The 20,206-nt window shown below is 41.8% G+C and overlaps 1 protein-coding gene across 1 annotated transcript in view; it reads left to right on the top strand.

Annotated features, from left to right (window-relative positions):
• The first annotated feature begins 2,639 nt into the window (after window positions 1–2,639).
• The window catches only part of LOC124605761 (15-hydroxyprostaglandin dehydrogenase [NAD(+)]-like), an 83,964-nt gene continuing 66,397 nt past the window's right edge, over window positions 2,640–20,206 (top strand). Inside the window, exon 1 of the mRNA XM_047137646.1 lies at window positions 2,640–2,760. The gene's annotated coding sequence lies outside the window, so the exon portion shown is untranslated. The remainder of the gene's footprint in view (window positions 2,761–20,206) is intronic.

The following is a 20,206-nucleotide window of genomic DNA, read 5'->3' as shown; positions in this document are numbered from 1 at the left end:
AATCGTGGAGCTCCGCCGAACCGCCTTCTGATGACCTCACCCTCCGTGCCCAGTGATTAACTGCACTCCTGTCGACAGCAGACGCTCCAAAGACTTTGCACAAGCGTTCGTGAATATTCCCCACAGTTTCTTTCTCTGCAGTGAGAAATTCAATGACAGTACGTTCCTTGAAACGTACATCACCTACAGGCGCCGTTTTGAAACTGTTGCGCAGTTTTGTCGGACGTGACGGAAACTTGGCTCTCTCACTCAGGAGACTACAAATAACACATACGTAACATTTCGCATTCGTAGCATTGTACTCGGCTGAGAAAAAAATGTGGTGCATTACTTTCTGGGCAACCCTCATATATTACGCTACCTGTAAGAAGAGAGAAAAAGGAAAGGAAGCAGATTCTGTCAGAACACATGTCATAAAAACTTCATGAGCTAATTTACCATTTGTAACAAACTACATTGCTGTATACAAGGTGGTCCATTGGTACTGACCGGACCAAATATCTCATGAAATAAGCATCAAACGAAAAAACTATAAAGAACGAAGGGGGAAACCAGATGGCGCTATAGTTCGCTCGCTAGATGGCGCTGCCATAGGTCAAACGGATATCAACTGCGTTCTCTAAAATAGGAACCCCCATTTTTTATTACATATTCGTGTAGTACGTAAAGAAATATCAATGTTTTAGTTGAACCACTTTTTTCGCTTTGTGATAGATGGCGCTGTAATAGTCACAAGCGTATAAGTACGTGGTATCACGTAACATTCCGCCAGTGCGAGCGGTATTTGCTTCGTGATACATTACCCGTGTTAAAATGGACCGTTTACCAATTGCGGTAAAAGTCGACATCGTGTTGATGCATGGCTATTGTGATCAAAATGCCCAACGAGCGTGTGCTATGTATGCTGCTCGGTATCCTGGACGACATCATCCAAGTGTCCGAACCGTTCGCCGGATAGTTACGTTATTTAAGGAAATAGGAAGTATTCAGCCACATGTGAAACGTCAACCACGACCTGTAACAAATGATGATGCCCAAGTAGGTGTTTTAGCTGCTATCGCGGTTAATCCGCACATCAGTAGCTGACAAATTGCGTGAGAATCGGGAATCTCAAAAGCATCGTTGTTGAGAATGCTACATCAACATCGATTTCACCCGTACCATATTTCTATGCACCAGGAATTGCATGGTGACGACTTTGAACGTCTTGTACAGTTCTACCGCTGGACACAAGAGAAATTACGGGACCATGACAGATTTTTTGCACGCGTTCTATTTAGCGACGAAGCGTCATTCACCAACAGCGGTAACGTAAACCGGCATAATATGCACTACTGGGCAACTGAAAATCCACGATGGCTGCGACAAGTGGAACATCAGCGACCTTGGCGGGTTAATGTATGGTGCGGCGTTATGGGAGGAAGGATAATTGGCCCCCATTTTATCTATCGCAATCTAAATGGTGCAATGTATGCTCATTTCCTACGTAATGTTCTACCGATGTTACTACAAGATGTTTCACTGCATGACAGAATGGCGATGTACGTCCAACATGATGGATGTCCGGCACATAGCTCGCGTGGGGTTGAAGAGGTATTGAATAGCATATTTTATGACAGATGGATTGGTCGTCGAAGCACCATACCGTGGCCCGCACGTTCACCGGATCTGACGTCCCCGGATTTCTTTCTGTGGGGAAAGTTGAAGGATATTTGCCACCGACAACGCCTGACAACATGCGTCAGCCCAGTGTCAATGCATATGCGAACATTACGGACGACGAACTACTCGCTGTTGAGAAGAATGTCGTTACATGTATTGCCAAATGCATTGAGGTTGGCGGACATCATTTTGAGCATTTATTACATTGATGTGGTATTTACAGGTAATCACGCTGTAACAGCATGCATTCACAGAAATGATAAGTTCACAAAGGTACATGTATCACATTGGAACAACCGAAAGTTCTGTATTTTAATTTAAAAAAACTTACCTGTTACCAACTGTTCGTCTAAAATTGTGAGCCATATGTTTGTGACTATTACAGCTCCATTTATCACAAAGCGAAAAAAGTGGTACAACTAACACATACAAATTTCTTTACGTACTACACGAATATGTAATAAAAATGGGGGTTCCTATTTTAAAAAAACGCAGTTGATATCCGTTTGACCTATGGCAGCGCCATCTAGCGGGCCAACCAAAGCGCCATCTGGTTTCCCCCTTGAAGCTAGACAAGTTTCGTTCTTTGTAGTTTTTTCGTTTGACGTTTATTTCGTGAGATATTTGGCACGGTCACGATCAATGGACCACCGTGTATAGAATAATTCTTTAGAAATAAATGTTTGTAATCATTGATGCTCATCATGTAGATTCAAGCAAGTTGTTATTCGAACGTCGTCCGTTGTAGGGGAACTCAGCCAGTGCCCCGAGCGTCAAAATGAAATGATCATGATCGTACGGCATTGTTGGCCGGGAGACCCCATGCGGGGTGTTCGGCCGCCGAATTGCCGTTCACGTGGGACAGTGCCGAAGTTAAGCCGCAGCGATCGCGCGATGAGGCTGGCGTGGGACGCCGCCTGTGGGATTCTCAGCTGACGTGGTACGCGGCTGTATCTCGCGCCCCTGGACCTTGCTCCTGCGGTGACGTCACGAGAAGCGACGCCCGTGAGGTCTGGCAGAGCCGCGGACAGTCGCCTCCTGGAGCAGCAGAAGCTCGCAGCCGGCCACACCTGCAGTAGTTATCAGCGACAGCGACAGGTAGGGGACATAGCGCGACGCTGCTGCAGCTGCCAACAAGCGCTTGGAGGCGCAACCGGTTCCGCAGTCGATATCTACGTCGCTAATCCGGCAGCATCCAAAAAGCTTGCCTCGCACCGCAGTGAATGCAGGCAAACACAACGAACGAGCATTTCCAGACAGTACGCCGGTGTTCGCTACCATTCATTACAATCTATGAATTCGCGTTTACACTAGAGAGCAGTGGTTTTGACCCTTTAGTGCAATCAGGTATTAGAACACTCCCCCCTCTCCCCAACCCCTTTTTGAATCTTTTAATTTTCAGTGGACGAAACCTATCTGATCAAGAGCAGATTAAAGGCAGGACGAGATGAGGGAGCGATCCCCCTGCCCCCGGGAGTTGAAACTAAAATCAGACGATAATTTCTGTAATCTGCGCCAAAGCTAAGCACGCAGATTTAAAGTCTTGGACAGTGGATTGAGTCATTTAATTCAGTATTCCTCAAGCCACCTTCATTTGTCTGCCCGACAGCATACCAGTGACTTGTGTACCTCCTCCTGTTCGAATTGTGGGAGCCAAATTGTGGCAGGGCTTCCCGAGCTGCCTTATCAGTACGCGCTCCGCGTTTCCGTTAGGGCACTACCTGCTTTGCTCCCATTGTTGTCATTGCTGCTATTGTTAGACTGCCCGCTCAGAATTCAGAGGCATATCCTAACAGTTAGGGCGTCTTCACGTTGTAATGGTTCTTTATTTACGTGACCATTACGGCACTGCAACCCCAGTTCTCGATATCAGTAATATCGTACTACTTTTCTGCGAAGTAACCTATTTTTGTGACAATAGCACATTTCGTTTTATTAATGTATAGGTACTCCGATGTTGGTTGGTTGGTTGGTTTTCGGGAAGGAGACCAGACAGCGAGGTCATCGGTCTCATCGGATTAGGGAAGGACGGGGAAGGAAGTCGGCCGTGCCCTTTGAAAGGAACCATCCCGGCATTTGCCTGGAGCGATTTAGGGAAATCACGGAAAACCTAAATCAGGATGGCCGGACGCGGGATTGAACCGTCGTCCTCCCGAATGCGAGTCCAGTGTATAACCACTGCGCCACCTCGATATATTACAGTGATACGGTTCTTGTGTGTATTCATTTCTGTGAGACTGTCATATTCTTTTGACTTACTTTTAACCATTTTGGCGCGAATGCAGTCTTTGTTTCACTTTTGCAGAAGTTGTTATTTCGCTTTGTAAAAGAGCAGTAAAAGTCTTGTGTTTGGTTAAAGTGGAAATTAAATATATGAAGATTGATACAAAACCGTTTTCTTGGTGATGTGACAATTAAGAAGAAGTATATGTGAATTTGCAAGAACGTTAATAAAAATGTGGATCGTGAACACCAAGTCAAAAATTATTTCTACCATACCATTGTTCTGATCTGGGATTGTTTGATCATTAAGAATTGCCTGAAAAACGCATTTGTTAGGTCTTCAAATATTGCTAAAATACAGATCTGGATCTTCTAGCAGTCAAAGTGGAATCACCCTAGAATCAACAAGATGAGCCATAACAACTTCGACGAAATCTTAAAGTTAATGACTTTTTTACACCGACTTCATTATTTCCATTCTGACGATACCATCCACAGTGAATAACTTTGTTGTTGCCCCATAAAGCGAACATAAGCTGTGTCATCAACATTATTAATCTGATTTCTAACCACTTTGCAAGTGGTGGTATTGTTAGAACGTGGTTCAAATGGTTCAAATGGCTCTGAGCACTATGGGACTTAACATCTGTGGTCAGCAGTCCCCTAGAACTTAGAACTACTTAAACCTAACTAACCTAAGGACATCACTCACATCCATGCCCGAGGCAGGATTCGAACCTGCGACCGTAGCGGTCATGCGGTTCCAGACTGTAGCGTCTAGAACCGCTCGGCTACCCCGGCCGGCGTTATAACGTGAGAAGTACTTCTCTGCAGCGCCTGAGCCTTAAACACAGCGCGACGCGGTACGCTGGCATTGAGAACAGTTGCCGCTGTTGCTGCGATCAGCTTTTGATGCTACCGCTAGCGCTGTTGATCCGTAGCTGCTACTGCTATGCTGACGTCATGTGCAGAATTTTCATAGGCGAGAATACGAGGCGTGGTCTCTTATGAAATGCGCCAGCGAGTGGTGTCATGTGAAGGCCGCTCTTGGAAACAACGTTCCGGCAGCGGTAGCTCAGTGTGAAGGGGACTTGGGACTTTCGTCTTGACAGTCTGGAGTTTTTAATTTTTGTGCGGCATGAAACGAGTTTCAAAAATAACATCTTTCTTCTCTAAAAAACAGAAGACAACATGTGACTCCTCGCGTATTATGGTGACCAGTGCTTTTTTTCCAATATTGATTAATTTTGGAATTAATTTCAGTAGAGTAACACTATTTGAGATAACTCACTAATTTTTATACCTTCTCGTCCATGGTGGGCTGTTTTTGTTGCTGCGACTGTAAAGTTAGATTAGGAAGTACAGAGAATTTCTACATCAGTTGTTTTACTTGATAAGCATGAAGTATTTTGATGTTCACCCATCACCTTCAGGTAGCAAATGGATCAAACTGCCGGCTGCGGTGGCCGAGTGGTTCTAGGCGCTTCAGTCCGGAACCGCGCGACTGCTACGGTCGCAGGTTCGAATCTTGCCTTGGGCATGGATGAGCGTGCTGTCCTTAGGTTAATTAGGTTTAAGTAGTTCAAAGGTCTAGGGGACTGATGAATTCAGATGGTAAGTCCCATAGTGCTCAGAGCCATTTTTTTCTTTTTTTTTTTTTGATCAGACTAGTTGACGGAACTAAGTTAGTTTTACTGCATTTATTTAGGCAGCGAAAAGTGTGCTTTAGTAGTTAGACGTACTAGTTCATGTACTGAGTCGTCTTGAGCGAATGATAGTGTATATTTCCTCGAATTTTTCTGAACGTCTGTACCTGGATCAGAATTACAAAGTGATTTGACAGCGAAGCACAGTTGATTGTGGAGGGGGCGGTGTCGTCGGTTCGCCGATGCGTCGTGCACGCAGTGTGGCTGTAGCAGCAACAGCTGCGCAATTCGTAATTGGACTACGTTCTCTCGCCGCCTTTTAAAATGCGGTATTGAGTTCGCTTTACAGGATCGAAATATCCTTGTGCCTTGACAGAAGCACTCCTGCTTTTCATTTGTTTATCAACTCTTGTGTTAACTAAAGACCTTATGAGCATGTTAAATTAACAATTGTAGAAGAGAAGTTACTCAGAAAACACTGTGAGCGCTACACACTTAGAGAAATTTAAAAATTTTCTGTCTAAAATAAAATATTTTTACAATTGTTTCGCAGTTTTAAGTATCAAAACAGCTTAAACAGCAGTTTTTGAAAATCTTTTTCTTTAACTTTCAAAGAAAGGACCCCTGGTCTCCTTTCTCTTGTAGGCCCCCCACCCGCAACACTTCATTAATCCGCCCCTGTATCTGACATTTACTTTTTGTAGGTGTTTTAATGAACCACGAACTAATGTATCAATGAGACAGTTTGTACTGCTTATTTCTAACCACCCTCCAAGTCCATTCATTTCGTTCTTTCTGTTTTCGTTCTTATCAGAGACAAAAATCTACTTTCACATCAATAACTCTTGTGTTACGTTCGAGTAAAACGGGTGTTAGAATGAACAATGAAGCGACTCTCAGTATACAGTGAGTGGTGCCTACAACTCCTTGTCAGAAAAGACAGCTAATTATCCACAGTGAGGGTAGATACTTGGTACAAAACGTGCTTCCTCTGCATTACTCATGCATTCCCTAGCGGCAGTTGCTTCATCCAAACCTGCACCCCATTTAAAATCAAGCAAGTTCAAACGTACGTACTATACTTACTGTTTGTAAACCAGTTGATTCCTGGAATACTTACCTTTCGGTTGGCAGAAATTGAAAGACGTTAGATCACTAACACTTTGTGTTTGACCACTGTCACTCGTAATAGTAATTAATTATAACACTTGAAACGTCCCCTTAGAAAAATTATACATGACTGTGCATAAACTGACACACAATATTTTTTTAGCGCAACGCAATCTTACTTTCAGTAATCCCTACAAGAGAATGTCCCTGACTTATTTAACCTATACGTTTCACAAATCACTTACCTCACAAAAATCTTCGTTACTCGAACTACTGCAATACAGCGAGCGCCACTACTGCCAGCTAAATAAAAGATTCAAATTACGGAAGGCACTAACTACTGATAGGCACACTTAGCAAATGAAAGATTTTAATAGAGAACAAACAATGTATTTATCTTAATAGTCATAATATATATAGCAGTTAATGAAATCCATTCTTACAAATGTACTGTTTCTGATGGACACACCTCCAGATTATCCATTCTCAAAAATCCGCCATCTCACTTCCCCACATCCACCACTGCTGGCGGCTCGCCTCCAACTGCGCAACGCTACGCGCTGTTAACATCCAGCTGCCCAACACTACAATGGCAGACAACAATGCAAACTAGCCACAGACTGCACACAGCACAGCCAGTGATTTTCATACAGAGCGCTAAGTGGAGTTACTAATAAGAAAACCTAAATAGCCTACTTACATAGCCCCCATGTTCCTCACAAAAAATTTTACAAATTGTTTTGGGCACTGGCCAATACATTTTTGTTAAAATTTTTTCACAGTTACAACAACAAAGAAATGAAATGCACACGCTTATTGATTTGGTCAAAAGCTAAAATTTTCTCACAGTCCATAAAGACAGTCCTGATCGTTCATCACAGTAAAATTGCAGTGTGCTTCTCAAAGTCTGAGCATTTAAAGAAAATGCACACGGAAGTAGTGGATTTCCATGCAGTCTTGAAAAAGTAGTGTTGTCCTTCCAACGGAAAGACAGTGCTGACTCTTGACATGAAGACAGGTAATGGGCCACAACAGAGCAAACCCACAGCAGAGTCAGTCGAAGTTGAAGAATATTGGTAGGTAGGTCATCACAGAGCAGACTGCTGTAGTCTTCTTAGAGATTACGGTATTGCTGGGTCACCAGAAGTGCAGACCCACTGCAGTCCTTGTAGAAATAATGGTATTGGTGGGTCATCAAAGATGCAGACCCACTGTAGTCTTTGTAGAGATGGCCAGCAGCCATCTGTTGTGACTGTGCAGGTGCACAATCACCATTGAAGAGTCTTGCGGACAATATAGCAAGTCCATAAACCACCACTTGTGCACTCACAAAGTCTTTGGACTTGTCCTTAGAACCAGCAATGCTGTTAATCAGTCCCTTGCTGAATTATTAACACACGTGCAAACACTATCAGTCCCTACTTCTCACATATTGTCCATATACTATGACCAACAGAAACGTGTGCAGTGAAATGTAACTTACAAGTTACTTAATTTGATGAACTGGTGACAATTACAATTTTATAACATAAGAATACAAATACATCATTAAAAAACATAACAATACAGATAACATTTGTAGTAAAAAAGTCTTTACAAAAGAATAGAAATAAACATGTACATCAGTGTTACAAGAATTATGACATAAGTACATACATAAAAGATCAGAATAACTTTTGAAACATCAACTTCACACATGACCATTAAAACAAAACAGAATAAATAATGTCTAAACATCTTTACAAAGCAAATAACATATTATTAGAAAAATTCTACAACATAACTCGTATCAGCTAAACACATAAAGACAGGAAAAACACAAATATGCAAGAGTACACAAACACACAGCGGGATAACACAAAAGGAAAGGACAGGGTTCGTTTTCAGTGTAACATTTGGTACTGCAGTCCAACCCAAAACTTCATTCCATGGATCTTTGCTCTTATTTCAACATTTGTTTCCACCAAAAAAATCCTACCAAACATGCTTTCTGTATTTATATGTTCACATATTTCTTACCTCATTATTTATTTTCCATTATCTTACCTCATATTTATTTCCAAGAAAATCCTACCTAAACCTGTTGTCCCTAAACCCTACTTTTTGTTCACATCCTCTTTCAAAATCCTTTTTTTTTTTTTTGGCCAAACCATTTTCCTATAGCTCCTCAATGCATTTCTTCCAATTCATCACAACTCGTTCTCTTATATAGCCTACCCCATCTTAAGCTAACTTAAATCTACTGAGCTCAGATGCTAAACTAAGGGACGAGGCAATGCAGCAGTACAAAACAATTAACACAAACAGCAATGACAAAAAAAATGGAAATTGGCAAAGCAATTGCAGTATTACAACTAATATAAGGCACTGTGCAGCAAACAAGAAAAATAGATCCGTAGTAACTGGCTTAACAGAGTAATACAAAGTCAGATTCAGTAACACTATGCCTGGCAAACAGCAGCAGCAAATACTATAACTTATATCTAATCATGACAAAGTTCAGGCAGAAAAAATATTACAGTAAAAATGGCGATGTTTAATACCTATGTCACATCTTAACACTAGAGTGATGCATCACGAGAACTTACTCTAGCAGACAAGTTACCAAATTGTAAAAAAATTATTTATGCAATTCCTGTGAAGGGAAATGTCTATTTATGTTCCCTCGTTTTCTTGGAAGTAGATCATAAAATTGTTTTTTACTGGATCTGTAGGCATAAAATAACTATATTAGTACATCTATTAAATTTTATTTTAACCAATGCTGCAGTGCAGCTAGAAACTAGATATTAAACAAAATAGGCAAAGCAAGGCGTGAAACGTCATTCGCTAGCCATAAGGCATTTCATAATGCGGTAAACAATCTTCCAACTAGCAAGACAATAGACATGAAATGTTTCTCATCATTTCATTTCAGTAAATATCACAAATTAAGAACTCTACAGTGTAATCATGTTTTCAAGTTTAAGGGTGTCGTATTTGCGATACTTTCTACAAAGAACTGTCAATAGTGAGGATAATGGCCTCCTTTTTTTCTCCACCTAATGGATCTCTGTTGTCAGACGACTATCTCTCAGCTGGGCGCCCAAAACGCATTACGGACAAGGTCAATTACCTTTCTTACTGACAAGGGGAGGCCGCCAATTGTGCAATTCAGATTCGATTCATACTGCGCATAATAAAAACTCATGGCCAGAGGTGTAATGTGGCAAAGCACCAAGATGCACTTCTCAGCCGTTGTCGAGAAAACCGACAGTTAAACCGTTGCGGTGAAACACTCTCTACGATTAATAGTTTTCTACAGCGTCGTGGCACAGAGGTAAGTGGTCGGGTTCGTAATCTCGCGCCATACAATTTTTTTTATTATTAGTTTTTTGTAATTCAAATATATATATATATATATATATATATATATATATATATATATATATATAAAAACTATTAATGAATTGCTTATGCATGTTGGTGAAGACGGATCGCTCTCCAATTGTACCGCCTCCATTTTTCCGTTTTTTTAACAGGGTGTACCAAAACTCTCCCGTCCGCAGTGATTTTCGACGATGTTATAAGTTGCGCTAGGGACCGCATCTACCTTCTTTCGAAGTTAGCAGGCAACTACGCTGTTATGCAGCGGCTCGTTTTGGCCCATTCAACATCTGTCCTTCAAGTATAACGAGCGAGTAACGGAGTTTATATTTCATACCTGCCACAGCGAATTTGTGTTCGTGGGGTCTCATTTCTAATTCGAACGTTTGACTTACGTTATACGTATTCGTTTCGGAATATCGTTTCTACGTCTTCCGTTAACTATAGGTGGTTAACATTATGAGGACATTAATGACATTTGTGAAATACAACTTTGTTTGCGGAAAACATAATGATGTTCGAAGTCGCCAGTTTTTCCACGACAAACGACTTTCAACAACTTATTATATGCATAATTGTTGCAACTGATTGCCGGGAAATATATATATATATATATATATCTGAATTACAAAAAACAAATACTAAAAAAAAAGCTGCATGGTGCGAGATTCGATCTGGCGACCCTTGGATACAAACCTGAGCGCTTACCGCTGTGCCACGATGCTGTGGAAAAATTATTTATTGTAGAGAGTATTTCACCGCAACGGTTTCTTTTAACTGTCGATTTTCTCGACAGCGACTGAGAAGTGCATCTTGGTGCTTTGCCACATTACACATCTGGCCATGAGCTTTTACTATGCGCAGTATGAATCGAATCTGAATTTCACAATTGGCGGCCTCCCCTTGTTAAATATTTACGACAGCAGTTTCTGTTACAGTGACAGTCTCATATAAAAATTTTCACAGGTCGAAAATTTGCGTTACAAATGTGTAGAAACGAAATCCTATAAATATAACAGTGTGCAAAAAATTTTCGGCGGCATTGTGATACTCTCACGCATTTACACACATTTTAAAGTACGATTCTTGGTTTCCAACATCCTTTTTCACAAACCAGAGTCCCTAACCACTACTTATTATTCCTTGCTTTATTTCACATATACATATTCGTAGACACTTCTTCAATATTTCATCATAATAAATGTGTAGCATAATCAAATTCCTCATAGAGCATCAGCTTATTGATCATAAACATACCGCAACAGCGTAATACACATCGTCATCATAACATCATAAAACCTCAGCCAAATTTCAAAATCGTCGTAGCTTCCTCCAATAATTTCAAAACCTAAAAAAAATTCTCTGCACATGTCAAAAGTGTCATCTACCTCAAACGTACTTTAAAAATCGTGATCCCATACCAGATACATCATTCAAAGCTCTCATAGTATCACAATGGTTCCGAAAAAATATGAAGAGTTCACAAACTACAGACAAAATACAATTTCATAGGTGTGAAGTTATCCAACTGTGTAATTGCGTAAACATGTGTCACTGACGTAGGAAAAAGAATGTTTGTTTCTCTGTCAAATAATCAGATCTCTGTGTAATTCTGTGTTACAGAAATATGGTACCGACGTGTAAAGTTGTATAAGCAAATACCATATTAGCTAGGGCTCCTTGTGTTCGCCAAACACATGGTACACAAAGTAAGCGTGTACCCCCCTGAGGATTAATGTAATTATACCCTCAGGTGTTACAGATTACAGCAATGGAATGAAATGTATCATGGGAAAACCTCTGTATCTTTGTAATTCAAAATCTTTGAAAATAAATGTTTTAAGTACAAAATTAATCACTCAAATACGTGTACTGTAGCGCTAAACTGTGCGTCTTGTTGTAAGATAATCTCTGTGGAAGTGTCGTAGTTATCGTCCTCTGTAAGCAAAGTTCTGCTGAAATCAATGTACTTACCTCATCATAAACGAAAGTGAAATGCTTTGCATATAGATATCGTAGTTATTACGTACCTTACCGTGATCAAGAAAGTACTATAATGTAACGTATTGTTGTGCTACGAAAAAGGCTGTCTCATTGTAGCTATACCACAAAAGTTACTACTAAAACATGTTTTACTTTCCAGAATAATAGAGAAAAACTGTGCAGATATAAAACAGAAACACCACAAAAGCAACATTGTAAATTGTCACTCATTAGTAGCATCGTGATAAATACGTGTAGCTGTCACATAAACTAACCACTGTGTCATCTGGTATCTCGCAGAAAGTACTTTAAATACAGAATGTATTTTCAAGTAAACCAAAATGTTGCATTAAAATCTCATTAGCAGTACCAGTATATGTTCTAAGTATGTAAGCCTGATAGTCGTTACGTAATCGTGCAACTAACAAGCAAGAATGTACAAATAACAGCACTGTGTCGGCTGTTCACTATAACAATGCATTCGTAATTTCTGTTGAAAAATGCTCCCTAGGTTCTAGACTGGGTAGTTAACTTCAAAACATTGTTGCTTGTTAACAGTTTCTCAGTGTGACAAATTGTACTAGTAGCGTGAAGTGAAAAGTTTTATGACAAAGACTAAGTTAAAAAACAGATTATCTTTCAATAAACGGTTTTACATGTGAAATATGGTGCAATCCTTTACTCTTCTTAGTACACAGAGTTTCAACTTCAACGCAATTATCATGTTGTATACGTCGGTAAAGAATACTGGAATTTTTCTGAAGGTTAGCTTATGTTATTTTCCTCAAGCCGAGCTGGCGCACGTGGCTGCCTGCGGTGCGAGTCATTGTCTGTCTCTTTGTTGGCGCGCGTCGTTATTGGTATTGGTAGACGTAACTTCTACAAATTCACCTTGTCGAGAGGGCCCTGCCCTGATTGAATCCCAACAGTTCTGATGAAATTCAGGTCTGTCGTTACGATTATATCGTCTGTCGTCATGTCGGTAGCTCCTGTAGTTTCTTTCTTGTCGGTTAAGTGGTGGAGAATTTCTCGCTGAATTATCACTGCACGGTGGACCGTTGCATCTGAAGTTATTCTGACTCCCCTGATAATAATTGTTTTGGTTCCCATATTGTCTGTTTCTATGGTTATCTCTGTCACATTCATTACTACGGAAATGCGATCTTTCTCCGTAACTATTATTCTGCCAACGGTTGTCATATGGGTGGTGTCTGTTTTGGTCACGATTTGTGTTGTGACAATAGCCTTGTCGTGTCCAGCTATTTCTGTCATCGCGGAATTGTGACGGATGTGACCTGTAATTGTTGTGTTCCTGTTTTCGCGTTCTGCGATTGTCGGTGTCAATTTCTAATTCTTGTAAGAGTCCCTGCAAAGCTTCAATGTCGTCTTTGCAACGTCCTGCCAAAATAATATGTCGTAAATGTTCAGGTAATTTGATTAAGCAAATGCGGATGAGTTCTGAGGGGCTGTATGGGTTTGACAGGTACTGATTATTGTGCAACATGTCTTCAAAATATTTCACAAGACTGGAAAATTCAGAATATTCGAAATGTTTCATCATTATGATGCTATGTTTTACTCGGTCTTGTGTAGCTTGAGACCAATATGCTGAGAGGAAGGCATGATAAAATTCTCCTTCACTGTGACAATCATGAATGACTGATCGCATTCTTTCAGCTGGTTCATTCTCTAAGTAGCTACACATAAGTTCTAATCTGTACTCTAATGACCAGATGGGAGGAAAATAATGAGAGAATTGATGGAGCCACGCTTGTGGATGAATGTCGTTGCCAGAATTCTTAAATGTTTTGAATTTACGTGTAGTAATGAACAGCTTATAGTCAAAATCATCATGTCGCCGAATAGCATATCGGTCATTGTTACGTCGTGTCGGCGGTTCCATCTCAAAATTAGGTGCACCTTGCCAATTTCTTTCATAATTTCCGAAATGCCCTGTGTTATTATTTTGTGGCTTTTCCGTATTTCTAAGTCCCTCTTCCCGTGTTGGAGCGTGAGTGCCCTCTGAAATATGTTATTTTTGTATTACTTGTGCCAACTGATCTTGTACTTCCCGGATTTCTCTTTTGTGTTGCGTATTAATTTGATTCTGATTTTGTTTGAATTTCTTAATTTGTTCATACTCTTCTGTGTCAGTGATGGTTACTGGTCTTGTGTCATTCAGATCACGATCTACCTTTGCAGATAAGTTAGTCAACTTAACCGAAAGTTCAGCTACTTTCTCCGATAGTGTATTTATTGCCTCAGTGTGTTCTTTTGAACCAAGTTTCAGATTGTCCATTTGTGTTGAAATCGTATCTACTGTGTCCTTTAAGTTTTCCTGAGATTTTGCAAGTTGCGTAACCGAATCGGTAGATACAACTGAGTCAATTTTAGCTTGCAAGGTCTCATGATTTTCATGAACAATAGTTTGCAGTTCTTTTATGGCTAATTCGTGATTCTGTAATGTATTTTCATGCCGCGAAAAAATAGGTTGGAAATGCTCACAAATTTGTGTTTTTACGTCATTACAGACATTTTGACATTTCGATTCGATTTTATGTAACTCAGTAGTTAAATCTTGACGTGTTTGTTCAAGCATATGTTCCACTGATTCTAACTTTTGAAGCTTTTGTTCCATTGTGTCTAACGTTTGAAGCTTTATCTGTGTTTGTCTCTGACTTTGTTCCATTTGTTGCATTAATTGCAATAATAATGTATTAGTGTCTGGAATCTGTTCCTCTATGCTTTTCAGCAGTGCATTTGCACCGGCAACATTCACATTTTCACAAGGAGAAAATGTGTCTTGACTTATTTGAGAAAACGGTGAGGACGCAAAACCTGAATCTACAGTATTTGCAAGATTGTGTCTTGTCATTTCGGATTCCTGAGGCGAGCTGTTGCCGACCGATCGATCGATAATGCTTCCCTGTTCACTAATTGTTTCACTGCCTACACCATTATTTGCAGCCCACTCCATTTCCCTATGCACAATTACCAAATTACTACTTTGAACATTAGTTAATTCATTACTCGGCGGCGCTGATAAGATACGCTCGTCGTCACTATTATTTCTCAGTTTACTTTGGAGCCTAGTGTTACGTTTTTCACACGCCATTATCACAATATTTCAGACGACAACACAGAAAAGCACAATTTGAAGAGCACAATAAGAAAACACATTATCGTAGCATTGAAAATAATATCTTGTTAATTGCAAGCGCAGCTGCGAAATACTTGGTGCAAATCTACATGCATGCCACAACTGTTTTACTATACAACAATGAAAGACTGCAACTACAAAGGAGATTCTCTCTACAATTACGCACTAGCAATAAGCAAAAGCTACACTAATTACACAAACTACAAGAAAAAATCAGAAGATTCCAGTGAGGTATCCTCGGCTAAGGGTCGACATATGAAACGTCCCCTTAGAAAAATTTTACATGACTGTGCTTAAACTGATACACAATATTTTTTTAGCGCAACGCAGTCTGACTTTCAGTAATCCCTACAAGAGAATATCCCTGACTAAATTAAACTATACGTTTCACAAATCACTTACCTCACAACAATCTTCGTTACTCGAACTACTGCAGTGTACCGAGCGCCACTACTGCCAGCTAAGTAAAAGATTCAAATTACGGAAGGCACCAACTACTGATAGGCATAGTTAGCAAATAAAAGATTTTAATAGAGAACAAACAATGTATTTACCTTAATACTCATAATATATATAGCAGTTCATGAAATCCATTCTTACAAATGTACTGTTTCTGATGGACACACCTCCAGATTACCCATTCTCAAAAATCCGCCATCTCACTTCCCCACATCCACCACTGCTGGCGGCTCGCCTCCAACTGCGCAACGCTACGCGCTGTTAACATCCAGCTGCCCAACACTACAATGGCAGACAACAATGCAAACTAGCCACAGACTGCACGCAGCACAGCCAGTGATTTTCATACAGTGCGCTACATGGAGTTACCAATAAGAAAACCTAAATAGCCTACTTACACACTGTTTACATTATAACAGAGCTTGGATGGCGTGTACAGGTACAAGCTGCCCATGCAGCTTCAACACGTTACCACGGTTCATCAAGAGTAGTGACTGGCGTATTGTGACGAGCCAGTTGCTCGGCCACAATTGACCAGACGTTTTCAATTGGTGAGAGATCTGGAGAATGTACTGGCTTGGGCAGTAGTCGAACATTTTCTGTATCCAGAAAGGCCCGTACAGGATCTGCAACATGCGGTCGTGCATTATCCTGCTGAAATGTAGGGTTTCTCAGGGATGGAATGAAGGGTAGAGCCACGGGTCGTAATACATCTGAAATGTAACGTCCACTGTTCAAAGTGCCGTCATTGCGAACAAGAGGTGACCGAGACGTGTAACCAATGGCATCCCATACCATCACGCCGGGTGATAGGCCAGTATGGCGATGACGAATACACGCTTCCAATGTGCGTTCACCGCGATGTCACCAAATACGGATGCGACCATCAAAAAAAGTTTCAAATGGCTCTGAGCACTATGGGACTTATCTTCTGAGGTCATCAGTCCCCTAGAACTTAGAACTACTTAAACCTAGCTAACCTAAGGACATCACACACATCCATGCCCGAGGCAGGATTCGAACCTGCGACCATAGCGGTCGCGCGGATCCAGACTGTAGCGCCTGGAACCGCTCGGCCACTCCGGCCGGCGATGCGACCATCTTGATGCTGTAAACCGAACCTGGATTCATCCGAAAAAATGACGTTTTGCCATTCGTGCACCCAGGTTCGTCGTTGAGTACACCATCGCAGGCGTTCATGTCTGTGATGCAGCGTCAAGGGTAACCGCAGCCATGGTCTCCGAGCTGATAGTCCATGCTGCTGCAAACGCCGTCGAACTGTTCGTGCAGATGGTTGTTGTCTTGCAAACGTCCCCATCTGTTGATTCAGGGATCGAGACGTGGCTGCACGATCCGTTACAGCCATGCGGATAAGATGAATGTCATCTCGACTGCTAGTGATACGAGGTCGTTGGAATCCAGCACGGCGTTCCGTATTACCCTCCTGAACCCACCGATTCCATATTCTGCTAACAGTCATTGGATCTCGACCAACGCGAGCAGCAATGTCGCGATTTGATAAACTGGAATTGCGATAGTCTTCAATCCGACCTTAATCAAAGTCGGAAACGTGATGGTACGCATTTCTCCTCCTTACACGTGGCATTACACAACGGTTCACCAGGCAACGCCAGTCAACTGCTGTTTGCGTATGAGAAATCGGTTAGAAACTTTCCTCATGTAAGTACGTTGTAGGTGTCGCCACCGGCGCCAACTTTGTGTGAATGCTGTGAAAAGCTAATCATTTGCATATCTGAGCATCTTCTTCCCGACGGTTAAATTTCGCATCTGTAGCACGTCATCTTCGTGGTGTAGCAGTTTTAATGGCCAGTAGTGTAGTAATTATAGCCTTGTTTGCAGCAATATAGTAGCAAATATGTAGTTACTGTTGTGTAGTGTTTCAAAGTACATATAGTCAGTAAAGAAGCGATTTTTGGTGCACTGCAAGAGTACCAACAACGTGGAGAAGAAATTTTCAAGAGACATTTAACACTTAATACGTGTCTCACTCTTATTGCTATAGATGCACGGTACAAAGTATAAAGTATGTGTGTACGGGGTGGGAATGTGGAGAGCCTAACGTTGACATTTCCGTCTCCCTAGCTGTAACTTCTACTGCTAAGCATCACTCACTAACGATAGCATTTGAAAAAAAGTAGTTATTGTTCTTATGCAATCAATATTAAGAGTCTTACAGTATTTATGACAGTAACAACAATCTATTAGAACTAGTTTTCTGATTGACGCACAAGGGGACACTCTTGGTTTCTGCCCCTCAAAAAATTTCTTTTCCCGTTCAGGAGACGACTACCCCCAGGTTGGCAACTGCCGCACTACAGGTAACGTAAGAGAGCATGACGTGAGGAGCATAGCCTGTGAACACTGCGTTACTGTTTTTTGCAGCTAATAATCGGCACGCAGGACGCAACACACGCACAAACACACAGTTTCAGTTTTGCTTTTTCGATACCTGCTGGCAAGTGCATTCCAATCGAAGCAACCAAACGAATGCACACGTCCAAACGGATACACAATCGGCAAGGGGAAAAGCACCATAAAACTTAAACTACAGTTATCCTACTAGTATAAGTAAACCGATTTTGTGACATTTACGAGTTCCTAACCAGAAGCGAATTTTGTTATATCATCTGTGTGCTTTAATAGTTTAGTTGCTTGAGTTTCTGCGTGTAAATTTAGAATCTAACAGCCACAGTTCTCACGTTTTCGTTTGCGTCAGAAAGGAAACTGATTTTGTGACATATTACAAGTTCCTTATCAGGGGCAAATTATTTAGTTTCACCTGAGTGCTTCGGTAGTTAGTTTCTTGATTATCTGCGTATTACTAGACACAGTTCGTGCGTTTTCGTCAGGGTCTACATTAGAGATGCGCAGCACGTGCCGATAGTCCGTTTATCTGCATAGTTTAGTTTTCCACTGTCTTTGGTGTGGACAGGTGCTGCTACTGTTGTGTGCGGATGCGGGATGCGAGCCAAGTTGGTGACACTTTGCTCTCAGCTTCAGGTTGTGATGGCTTCGGTTACACAGCTTGAGGCTGCAGTGGATGGGCACCACTGTTGTGGGCCGGCCAAGGGTATCCAACGGACGTCCAGCGCTTCAGAGTTCTCCGATCGGTCCTCACCGGTGGCCAAAACAGTTACTGCTCGCACTGAGGCTGACCCCTCACCTGTGGGCGAGTGGAAGTTCGGGCCCGGGGCGAAGCAGGCGGCGAAAGACTTCCCAGGCAGCTGGACGTAAGGCCTCCCCAGTTTGTCTGACAAACAGGTTCCAGGTGCTGTTTGTGGCTGACACTGTCGCTGAGCCAGATGCTGTCGCCTGTCCTGTTTCAGAGGAAACCACTCAGCCTGCAAGATCCGGACAATCGCAGAGGGCGGGACTACTGGTAGTTGGTAGCGTTATGGGGCCTCTTAGGGACTTGGCTGACAAGGAGGGTAAGAAAACCAATGTGCACTCCGTGTGCATACCGGGTGGAGTCATTCCAGATGTGGAAAGGGTCCTCCCGGATGCCATGAGGAGTACAGGGTGCAGCCAACTGCAGGTGGTTGCTCACGTAGGTACCAATGATGTCTGTCGCTTTGGATCAGAAGAGATTCTCTCTGGTTTCGAGCGGCTAACAGAAGTGGTAAAGGCTGCCAGTCTTGCTTGCTAGATGAAAGCAGAGCTTACCATTTGATGCATAGTCAACAGGACCGATTATGGACCTCTGGTACAGAGCCGAGTGGAGGGTCTGAATCAGAGTCTCAGACAGCTCTGCGACCGTGTAGGCTGCAGATTCCTCGACTTTCGCCAAAGGGTGGTTGGATTTCGGGTTCCGCTGAATAGGTCAGGTGTCCACTATACGCAGGAGGTGGCTACACGGGTAGCAGGGGCTGTGTGACGTAGACTGGGCGGTTTTTTAGGTTAGAGGGTCTCGGGAAAACACAAAATGGGCTTCAGTCACAAAGCGTGCAGGCTGAACACAGGAAGAACATATATACAGGAACCATAGGTATAACAGTTGCAAATTGTCATAGCTGTGTTGGGGAAATACCAGAGCTCCAAGCGCTAATAGAAAGCACTGATGCTCAAATCGTTATAGGCATTGAAAGCTGGCTAAAGCCGGATATAAGCTCAGCCGAAATTTTTGCGAAGAACCTAACGGTGATCCGAAAAGATAGGCTAAACACGGTTGGCGGTGGCGTGTTTGTTGCTGTTAGAAGCAGTTTAACTTGTCGCGAAATTGAAGTAGATACTTCCTGTGAGATAGTATGGGCAGAGGTCATTGTTGGCAACCGAAATAAAATAATAATTGGATCCTTTTACCGACCTCTCAGTTCCGACGATACAGTTGCTGAAAGGTTCAAAGAAAACTTGAGTTTGATTTGAATCATGTACCCGACTCATACGATTATAGTTGGTGGTGACTTTAATTTACCCTCGATATGTTGGCGAAAATAAATGTTTAATTCCGGAGGTACGCATAAAATATCATAAGAACTTGTGCTAAACGCATTCTCTGAAAATTATTTCGAGCAGTTAGTTATGAGCCCACGCGAATAGTAAATGATCGTAAAAACACACTTGACTTCTTAGCAACAAA

The sequence above is a fragment of the Schistocerca americana genome, chromosome 3, assembly GCF_021461395.2.
Source record: "Schistocerca americana isolate TAMUIC-IGC-003095 chromosome 3, iqSchAmer2.1, whole genome shotgun sequence".
In the NCBI taxonomy this organism is placed as follows: Eukaryota; Metazoa; Arthropoda; class Insecta; order Orthoptera; family Acrididae; genus Schistocerca; species Schistocerca americana.
Note: the sequence above shows the minus strand (reverse complement) of the source record. Positions and strands in the feature narration are given on the sequence as shown.